Consider the following 9,291-nt stretch of genomic DNA (forward strand, 5'->3'; position numbering starts at 1 on the left):
AAAATAGTTTTCTGGTTTTCTATACAAAATGACATATTTAATGACTTTCCCACAAAGGAAATCAGAAAACTATGTTTTATACAAAATGACATATTTAATGACTTTCCCAAACATTTAAAAATTAGTAGTATATAGAAGACAAACAAAATGAAGACCAATGATTACTCTACTGGTCAGATGAGTCTTAAATGTGAAGAAAAGCAGGACTTAGACAAAGATAATGAAGAGAAACCACAGTAGCTTTATGAATAAAAGTTAGATCAAAAATATATCTGCCAACACTGAAGACTAACATGAAAGCTTTGGCTATGTGGCATAGTATCTTTTCAGGAATACCTTCCTTAGTCTACATTCACAAATATTGTGACCAGTAATGCTTTCAGACCAAATAATCAAATGTGTACATAAAAAGATATGATACCCTATTTTCTTCTTTTTTAAGAAATTATTTAAAAATACTTAAAGTTTATTTCATGAGCGAAAGACGGACAGACACCATACCCAACTGGGTCTTCATGTCATGATCTCATACCCAGCTTCAGTCAGCCATGATCACAGGCACACATGTACACCTGACATTTACAGGGAGACCTTAGAACATGAGCCTGGGACCCTCACTTGTGGCTTTATTATCACGGAGTGTCGGGTTATCACTGCACCACCACGACTGACCTCTATTTCTTTAACTTAAGTGTCACATATTTATGAGCTCTCTTTTCTACTGGCTTCCTCCGAAGTACGTATTGTTTTGCTTGAATTCTATAAAATCCTACAATCTGAGTTCCCATGTTAAACCGTATAGCATTATCAAGATGTAGTGTGGGGACAGCTAGTGGTGTGGTGGTTAAGGGAGCTGGATCCCACGTGACTGACTGTGCTGTTTGACTCTCAGACCCTGTAGCTGAGAAACATATCATGCATGTGTGCATATGTACCCAAAATCCTGAATGGAGGGTGGTAAAGGAAAAGATATTGTGGCATGATTATTTCTCATTCGAGATGCTTGCTTTCTCTCTTTCTCTCTCTCTGCCTCTTTCTCACTCTCCCTGTCTCTCTTTCATCTCTCTCCCTGTCTATCTTTCTCTGGCAAGTGCATACACACTCTGGCAAATGTAAATAAATAAATAATTTTAGAAAACCTCTCCCTATAGAAAAGAGCTTCTTGATTTCAATTTTTCATACTGTATTTTATAAATTTTTCATCGTATCATGTGAATTTTTGTATTTTTGCTTGCTTCTTTCATTTTGGCCCTAAAAGCAAGTTCTAGATAGAATTTTATTTTGTCCATATATATTGCAGAATTTATCTTCAACAAAAACAGACTTAAAAAACAGTCTCAGACTGGCTCCATGGCAAAGTAGTAATGTATTGTTCAAGAGTGCATTACCAGGTCTCACATGGCAACCATGGTTTGAATCCCCGCCCAGGTCTACCTGAAAAAATACCACACAGGCATGTGAGTGAAAATATTCAATGGACTAGAGTTCAGGAGGATGGATATCGTAGTGTGGAGGCTGCTCACATTCCTCTCTCTTTCTTTCTCACCTGTGTACACATGAGCTCTATCCTGTATAAATTAAAAAACAAAAGCGTGTCCAAGTACGTCACTGAGCACAAATAACATGCATCAATATTATCTAAGACCTTATTTATGTTCACATTTTTTGTATGTACTTTAAGAACACTTTGCCACTGGCATTTGAATTAAGATCAAGGCAAGGTTTGCTTATTTATTTAATTATTTATTTATTTTAATCTTTTTTATTCTCTGACAGATTCCTCTACCCTAACTTTTATGTCCTTTAATTATTAAAGACGTTGGCTAATTTCCAGTAAAATTTGGCTGACTTTACCTTCATAGGATTTTCTAATATGTAGCTCTATACTCTGTATTTCTCATAAACTAGTGTTTCTATGTAGAGATTTTTATTAAAATTATGTTTCTTTTCAGTCAAAAATACCTCGTGTTAACATTTTGTATTTCCCTAGATGGGTGGCATACAAAGGGTCTGAGTTTTGTTTAGTTACATTAACTTTGATCAGTGAATTCTGATGCCATAGTGCTTCCATCTATTATTCTCTGCAAATTTTTCACAAGCCAGCTTTACAAACTACTGATGTGTTTTGTCTAGATTAATTATTTCATTAGGGGTCAGAAAATGATGATTTTCTAATTCTATCTCTCTTAATGCAATTACTACCTGAAGACCTTCATTTAAGAACTTTCACTCATCAGCTACCCTGAAATTGAATTGTACAGGAAACAGAGCTCCAATGTTTGATTATGTTCATGAATTTATCATTTTCAGAATAATTGATTGCATGTGTTTCAATGAGTTACAGTCATTATTCTGTCTGATGCTTCAATTAACTCAATTTTGCTTAGTGACTACACAGGAAAGTTTGTTGCTATTTTTGATGGGGACTATTGATATTTTCCATGGTTTCTGAAAAAAGAACAAAAATATATGGGGGCCATCTTGTAAATTTCCCAGCCCAGAGTTAGTGTTCTAGTAGTTGTAAGAAGATAGAGGTAGAAAATTATTATTTAGATAAAAGGAAAACATGATATATTTATGACACTTTTAATTAGAATTTATTTTCTTTTTAATTTTTTTATTTCTTTTTATTTTAATTTCTTTTATACATTCAATCACATGTTACTTAGCTTACAAAGTAAATATTCCAACAGGTGTACCAGTCCAGTTGACAATATCTTTAATAGATAGTAATCCATTTCTTTGTCTCATAAATGGCTTGCTTCTATTTTTCTCCTTAATGTTCTTTCTCAGATTCTACTTCTTCACCTGCCTTCTTCCTACACCATATCTGGTATTCGCAATATTTTATATTTTCTTTAAATTTGCTTATGTGCAAAATTTAATTACTTTTATATTTTTAATTAGCTTTATCTGTACTTATATTTAATAATATTTTTCAAATCATAACAACATTGTCCTTATTAAGATACTTTTGGAAAACAAGAACTGTTGTGCTGATGTAAATCTCAGTAATAATATAGTCATTTGATATAGTTTTCATTTGTATTGTTAAAGAACCAATTTAATTTAAAAGTTCCCTTAAAGAATTTGAATTTATTTGACTATCAGTTAATGTGGAAAATAGATTTCTTTAGAGTCCGTTTATCCTGCCGAGGGCAATGTTTCATGTTGTAGTTTAACATGGGATTAGATGTTTATTCCAGGTATGATTTTTTTTTTTTCATAGTTGTCAACTTTTTCTTAAGAGAGATTTTTGCTATAGGACACATATGCTTGCCAGAGAGACAGAAAGTAAGAAATCACACACACACACACACACCATTCCCCAGGGGAATGACCACGCTGCAATCCATTCTTCTCCATTCTCCTTTCTGGATCTTGGGCACACATGCACACTTGCCCTGCATGAGTTTTAAACCACTGGGTTTGGGACTTGAACCACGGTTGGCAATGTGGAAGTCTAGCAACATAACCATTATGCCATCTGCTGGTCCACACAGTTACCAATTACTTCTCTAGTACCACCATGTATAGACTTACAGAGGTGCCTTGGTCATAATCATGATTTCCCAATAACAATACCTTTGACCAATTGCAGAAAAGGAAGGGCAGCAATGTGATCAAGTCCATGGAATTAGTTCTACCACATGCTTGCCGAAAGCACAAGCCTAGCCAGGCCAGCCTCTTGTGTGACTGGGGTCAGATCATTCAGATCATCTTACTTTCCTTCTATTCAAGAGTACTTTTAAAAATGACTTTGGTTTTCTTTTAGTAGTTTTTTTGTTTGTTTGTGTGTTTCTGCTATAGGGTGTGTATACTTGCCAGAGACAGACACAGAGAAATAGAGAGAGAAGAAGGAATGTGAGAAATCACTGCCTAGGGGGGATGGCCTCACCACAATCCTTTCTCCATTCTCTCTTGGGATATTGGCTACACACAACACCCGGACCTTGTATGTTTTACATATCACCATGTCAGGGACTCAAAACCATATGGAGTATAGTACCTTAACCACCACACCACCTACTGGCTCCACAAGACTTTGGTTTTGATTTCTGGCTCTGTAGCTTCTTTGATGTAATGATCTAGGTAATTTATTTAATTTTTAAAGCCTAAGTTATCTTTCATTAAAAAAGGTAATAATCATATTTACTTCTGAGAATAAAATTAATTAATTAATATCTTAGAATTCTAGCCACAATCTTGAGGCATGGACAATTGCCTTAATCCCCATTGTGATTTAATCTTCTCTTACTCACTCACATTTCAATTTGTTAATAACATCAATTAAGAAGCAGTTTCTGTTTTTCTTTGTAAAGGCTGTATGTTGAGAGTAAATTCCTTAAGAAGAAAATAGTCTAGCATCCAAAGATATTGATGGAAGCACATTTAGTTTATTTCTTTTCGATAAAATGTTTAGCAAATGTATGTTGTCCAATAGCAATTCCATCAAGAAAATCCTGGCTGCACGCCATCAGAAAACCTAACCACATTGGCCGAAGAGATTGTTTTTATTAAAACTATTGATCACCCATTTTTCCAAAGTACTTAATGCTGAATTTGTCATATGAGACGAATGTAGTTTAAAATTAGTCACTGAGAAAAAGAGTAGAGTGTGTCTGTGTATGTAATATATTTATAGCAGACGCGTATAATGCTTTACTTTAAAATATAAATTCTTAGAAATTGAGGACCATGTTTCTGTATCTCTCCTAACATATTGTGTGAGATCAATAAATATTAAACCAACACATTGTGCTTTCACAAAACTAGACATGAATTCATAAAGTGACAATCCAAGCACCAGGCAAAATATCTCATTTGGAACTAACCATATAAAGAGGCAATAGGGAACAGATTAAAGGGCACAGCTGTCTCTTTCCACCAGTTTTGTTGGAAAATAGCCCAGAGAGTATGGGAATATGTGACTGTACATCTTTCCTATGGACCCATCCCTTCTGGGCTCAACAGGGTTTAACAGTAGTACCTCTTCTCTTCACTGCAGCTCTGTGATGCTCACAGATCGACAGCAGTTAGTTCTACGTATTGAACCAAAATCGTAGTGTGATCCTTGTTCCCTCAATGACTAATGAAGAGTCAGAAAAACATCTACCACATTCAGTTCTGCTCCACACAACATTGGGCCGACTGTATTTAAGATGATAGCAGAGAACTGAAAGTAAATTTAAAAAACATAGAAGGCTACATTTTCTTTAATAGTATTTTACAGATCCTTTTACCTTGTAAAGCTGTTTATTTAGTCTTGAATTACATTAAGGTAAAATTTATATCTTCTCTGTTTCAGATATCAGCAGGCTAACTGGGTATTTTAGAATTACTATTATGAATTCACTGAGTTTTCCTAATATAATCTTTTTTTCTTTTTTAGCACTTTAAAAATATAGCAGTATTTATATTAGCATAGTGTTGAATCCTGTCAAACACTCTGCGATGCAGGAAGAACTGATGCCTCCCCCTCAATCTGGACATGAGAAACCTGATCCAAGGAAAAATGGTGCAATTTGCATAAGTTCTTTAGCTGACAAATGTAAGCGGTCAGGGGAGAACTCAAGTCTCTGTACTATACTCAGGCTCACTTTTCAAGCAATAAACTGATTTAGTTAATTCATTAGTTAGATATGTATTGCATGCCTACTATGTGCCAGAAGGGTTATTGTGCTGAAATGATAGAAAAGCTTTTAGTCCTTCTCGGCCTTGGGATTTTGTGAAATAAATACAGGAATGATCAATGTTATCACAGAATGTAATATAATCTTAGTACACGGGTCCAGCTGTGGTGTCACAAGGGGAAAGGTACAACAGGGTGGTGACTGAGGCCACATGTGCAACCTGCGTTTGGCTCCTGGCCCACTCTATTGAGACCAGCTTGAAGGCATGCCCCTGTGATTCTAGCAAACACAGAGACTGGGACAACAGAATCTTGACATGTCAGGACTCTTTCAGAAGTACCTGTCTTTTTCTTTTTCTCATTGAAAGAGAGAGAGAGTGAGAAAAGAAAAGAAAAGAAAAGAAAAGAAAAGAAAAGAAAAGAAAAGAAAAGAAAAGAAAAGAAAAGAATAAAAGACAGTTTATTGACATGAAGTCCATTGTCTTCAGAAGGAACTTTGACAATACACAAAGTGAGAGATACAGAGGGCCAGGGAAAGCATTTAGCCACAGGGTTACTAGATTAAGCAAATTACAATACAGGGCAACTTTTAAACTTAAATTTCAAGTAGCTTACATATTTTCTGTTTGTATATTTATGTCCTATGTAGTATTTGCTATGTTTTTACTCTGAAAAATAGCTTATCTAAAGTCCAAATATAACTGGACAATCTGTGCTTTGGAAATCTTAAATGGGAAATGACATTTGAACTAAGACATGAATGAAGGTGACAAGCAGTTTTGCGAAGGTCCATGCAGACCTTCACTATCCACCTGATAGTGGAGCTGTTGAACATTGTAGTGATACCTGGTTAAGTGTCTTTTTTCTTATTTTAGGTTTTTGCTATAGGGCGGGTCTTCTCTCCAGAGTAAGACGGTGAGAGGGAAAGTGAGAAATCACTCCCCAGAGAGAACGGTCATACCTCAATCCTTTCCCCTTCACTTCCTTCCAGAATTTAGGACACACACATACACACACACACACACACACACATACACATATGCCTGACATTATTTTCAAGCCATCAGGTCTAGGACTTGAACTATGGTCAGCCATGTAAGATTCCAGTACTTCATCAACCATGCCACCTGCTAGCCCTGGTTAAGTGTTTTAATTCAAAACTCTTTCAAAAACCTAAATAAGCCTGTGGACCTCAATCTTGGTAACCAAGGAGGACTACATAATGTTGAAGACATAAGCAGAGACCAGGTAACACTGGGTTGTCAGGAAAGCCGTGATACTTTTTGTTGTTTTTGTTGTTGAGGTTTTTGCTACAGGGTGTGTGCGCTTGCCAGAAAGATAGAAAGAGACAGAGAGATAGAAAGTGATAAATCACCCTCCAGGGGAGATGGCCACACCACAATGCTTTCTCCTCCATTCTCCTCTCGGGATCTTGGGCATGCATGCACACGTGCCTGGCATGAGTTTAAACCCCTGGGTCTGGGACTTGAACTGTGGCTGATTACTAGAGACTCAGATGACATACCCATTATGCCAACTATTGGTCCCAGTCATGATACATTTTTGCATAGAAAAACAGAAAAATATGTCATGACTTTCCTGATGATCCAACAGAATTTGAACTGTATTCTTAGTCCCTCACATATGTTTTAAGAAGATATAAGTCAGAAGGATATTGTCTGATTTATACTTTTATAAAAATGCCTGGCTCCTTTACAGAAAAGAGATCAAAGAGGGGATCAAGAATTGAAGCAGGGCACATGACAAGGACGTTCTTTTCCAGGTCTAAATAAGATACTCTGGGCTTCAATCCTGTGGTGGTGTTAGACAGAAAGAAAAGACAATGGACTTGAAATTGAAATTTCTTATGGAACCCTGAAATTTTTCCAATAAATTTAGTAAGGGTTGTGACAAGAGGAGGAAATTAAGAATAATTTATAGGTTTTGACTTCAAGCAAGTAGGTGTAGAGTTATGGCATTTCTGCATGTAGGAAGAAAATATAAATAAAAATCAGAGGAAGGGGTTGTAATGAAATGATCTCTTTTAAGTATATCGAGTTTAGAAAGTCTGTTAGATTTAGAAATGGAGATGTAAAATCAACAATGGGTTCTTACCTCAGAGGCAAACTGAGAATTCTGTGTAAGTGGTGTGTAGAGGAAGGCTCTTTTTGATATTACAAAGAAAAAGAATTTACTCTGAGGAAATGAGTAGCTTTATGATACAAGTTACCACAATTCAACATTTAAGGAAGGAAGAGGAGCCAGACAGTGGCACAGTGGTCACACAGCATTGCAAGGCTGACCCACACGGGGAGGTTCTAGGTTTGTGTATAAAGACCTCCCTGAACATGCCAGGGACATGTGTGCCTGTGTTCCTGGCTGGTTATACCTAGAGGTGGACTCGGGCATGAAGACCCTGTTGGGGGTGCCTGCCTTTCTTTTTGCCTATCCCTTTCTCATGGAAGAAATAAATAAATAAACTTAAAAAAAAAAAGTAAAGGGGAATAGAGGAGGACCAAAAAAGTTAGGGCAGAAATAAGGAAGATTATGTCAGGGAATGTGAGAGGCTGGATCTGACATGACTGACTGCAAGGATGGAGTCCTGGACCCAGTCATTTGAGAGACATGCTGGGCACATGGGTGTGCATTCCCTAGATCCTGAGTGAGAGAGAAATGGAGAAGGGACTGCAGCGTGACCGTGTTCCATGGGGTATGTGTGTGTGGGTATGCCTTCTAACTTTTCTATTTTCATCCTCTCTTTCGTTGGCAAGCACACACACCATCTGGCAAAGTTAAAAAAAAATAAAAATGCTTCATAAAGGTTGGGAGTAAGGAGGTACCTCAATAATCAGGTACTGCTGAGTCTTAGAATAAGTTTGACAGAAATGTATCTATTGGACTTATTCAAATGAGGTCTTTATTTACCATAGAAGATGGATTCCACTGACCTCATAGTGGAGCTATTGAGTGCTGTGCATGGAAAGCTGAATTTCACATGGCTGACTTCTGTGGTTTGCTCACTGGCCCTGGAAACTAGGGGCATGCTCCAGGTGCTTGTGGTGGATACCCATATTCTAACAGGAAAGAGAAGGAAAAGAGAGTGGATTGTAGCATGGCCACACCCAATTGGGGCATGCTCTCTCTTTATCTTGTATATCCTCTGGAAGATAATTATTATTATTATTTTTTAATTTAAAGAAAGAATTTTACAAGAGTACATGTAAGTAAATGGGTTGGGTTATCAAATAGCATAACACAGTGAAGAACTTCAGTGACTATTTAATGTGTATTTTGAAATAACCCAGAGAGCCGATTTTGCACACCAAGCAAAGCAATTTTTGGAGACAGCACAAATGTTAAGATGATGGATATGTTTATTTTGCTTTTTTGATCATTATATGCTGTATACATGCTTTAAAAACACCACATTGTACCTCACAAAGATGTGCAACTATTGTATGTAAATTAAAATTGCAATAAAATTTATAAAATAAACAAATCTTCAGAAGTATTCATCAAAAATCTGAAATATAATAATGAGATATTTTGTGACTGAAATCTGGGTTGTTAATGTTTATATTACTATTTATCAGACTTTAAAACAACTATAAATGCTTTAATATATTCAAATGAATTGAAATACTCTTAAATATTTCCCT

This window comes from Tupaia chinensis, unplaced genomic scaffold (assembly GCF_000334495.1).
Source record: "Tupaia chinensis unplaced genomic scaffold, TupChi_1.0 Scaffold140508_1, whole genome shotgun sequence".
Lineage (NCBI taxonomy): Eukaryota > Metazoa > Chordata > Mammalia > Scandentia > Tupaiidae > Tupaia > Tupaia belangeri.